The following is a 2451-nucleotide window of genomic DNA, read 5'->3' on the forward strand; positions in this document are numbered from 1 at the left end:
GGAGAAAGATGTCTTCACACACTTCTGTCTTCACTTCAGTGCAGCTCTGAAACTCCCAACGCCTCCTATATAAGAGCAGCGTTACTGTACTGAAACCGTCAGCCAGCCCCATCCCTTCCAAAACCAGCCACCCATAAACACACACTCCTCTACATTTGCATAGTCAATGAACAGTTTAGCAATTATATATTTTTTGTAGCTTTGAGTTCAATAAACAACTCTTTTGATTACTCATTATGAAAAAGGGTATGAACACAAATAACTTTTGATTCAATTGTTATATCATTAAAAGGCCTTGAAGCGTCTCATAGTACAACAGGCCCTAACACAGTGGCATGTGTTTTTGGACAAAAATTAATTCTGGTCTCGGAGGAATATCTCAATAGTGCATTGTGTCTTCTTTTCCCTCTCAGAAGCATCTTCTGTCTGTCTGGTATCTATTAAGCAATAAGGCACGAGGGTATAATACCAAAATACCACAGCTTTCTTGCTTCAGGTTCTGTGAGCAACAGACAGTTAGATTGGGTGTCATTTTAGGCGAAAATTGAAAAAAAGGGTCCTTAAGAGGATATATACCAATATATCACAGCTTTTCAGCCAATCAGCATTCAGGGCTCGAACCACCCCAGTTTATAATATAACATAAGCATAGAGGTCATAAAACACGTCGCAGAAAACCTTGTGTTTAATTTTCAAAGTGGACTCATGAGTAAGCTGAATCATGACCTGGGAGTAAGAAATCACAGACCACTTTTATTATCACCTCCCTGTCATTCTATCTGAATGTTTATGCATCTCAATGGCCTATTCGCAATATAGTGCACTACTTTTGACCAAGGCTTGGTCGAGAATAGTACTATTAAAGGTAGAGGTATCATTTGGGATGCAGACATGTGTTAAAAGATGTGGTGTGTATGTGCACTGACTTGTGGTTTGAGACCACATTTCGGTTCCCCTTCTTCTGTATCACTGTGCAGCTGTTGTCTCAGTTCTCTGTCTTGGGAGCTCCCCACCCCTCTTGGTACTAAAATACCCCCAGAGCTCTCCACCTGGACAAGTGCAGAGGACATCACTGCACACTCACTAACCTCTGAGAATGAGAGAAATGCTTGCAAAGTCTACCATTTTTATTGTAGAGAGAAATGCAGCCTAAGGAGTGAGACAGTTTTGAACAAATAATTCACAATAAGTCATGGCCATGGAATAGTCAACGGCAATGTAAAACCAGACAAATACAACTTCAAACTTGACCCTATTTTGAAGAAATGTCAGAGTACGATTATCCCGAATTACATCTTGTGTTTACATTGAAGATGCTGCTTCATGATATGCCTTGAACGTTTCAAAGGATGCCTTTAAGATGCTGATCATGATCATGCCTCGAGACCTCCTTCGGATGTGGGTTAGAGTATTGAAAAAAGAAAGTCAATTACTGCATGAGAAGAAAAAACAAACCGTTATCTTCTTCATAACAAATACAGGTCAAGAATTTAAGATACTGACTGATAATGTTGTTTGAGACGTTCATTACCAGGAATAAATCTGTGTGTAACACGGTGGCTGACCAGTATCGGAGTTAAAACCACATGTTGACTAAAACAATCACCTGCTTCTAGTACATACATGTTGACTCTCTTAGGAAAGCCAGCAGAGTCCCCACCTCCAATGAAAGAGCTGTGTCCGAACCACCCTCAGTCTTTGCGCAAATGAGGTGGCGTCATTGGAGCTTGGCGAAGATATGGTAGGCTGGGTCAATACCTTTGGGACTGCTAATGGCATGTAGGAGCAATAGCCGAGATAGGCTCCTCCTCATCGGCCATGTGGTGGATTGTGATGCGTCTGTAGGGGTAAAGGAAGGGTCCGATCCACGCCAAACCTTGTCCCTCATCCCCCATTGTATCGTTAGATTTGGTAGTGTTTCCTGGCCATTGACATGGGTGGAGGTCTCTGTACCTCACCCCAACCTTGTTCCTGTGAAATGGACTCCTCAACATCTGTGGACATGGTTGGATGTCTGTGTGTTGTCCATAGGAAGAGGCGTTACTGGCTTCTTTTCCTTCTCCTCTTCCTCTCTCTTCTCCTTATTATCCCCAGGTGTGTGCAAGGGCGTGATGAAGGCGAGGGTGAGGGGGCTGGGCTGACAGTAGAACTGCTTGCAGCCTTCCCCTCCGCATGTCTCCGGATCTGCGCTCAAGTGTGTTCCCAGCAGTTACTGAGTACAGCACTCTGGACTAGCTTTACACCATCTGACAAGGGCTGTAAGCTGTACCCACACAGGCTCCGCCCAAACAAACTGGCACACTGCTGTCACCGACAAGGGGTGTGCGCGTTGATCTGGAGTCATGAGGGAGTGAGTATCACCCTCTAGAGTCCTTCACACCTTCGAGTTTGAGTGTTTGTTCGTCCCCCTGGGAAGCGCCTGTATGTCTGTCAAACATATTGGTGGTTATT

The sequence above is a fragment of the Salvelinus sp. IW2-2015 genome, linkage group LG1 (assembly GCF_002910315.2).
Source record: "Salvelinus sp. IW2-2015 linkage group LG1, ASM291031v2, whole genome shotgun sequence".
NCBI classification, from domain to species: Eukaryota; Metazoa; Chordata; class Actinopteri; order Salmoniformes; family Salmonidae; genus Salvelinus; species Salvelinus sp. IW2-2015.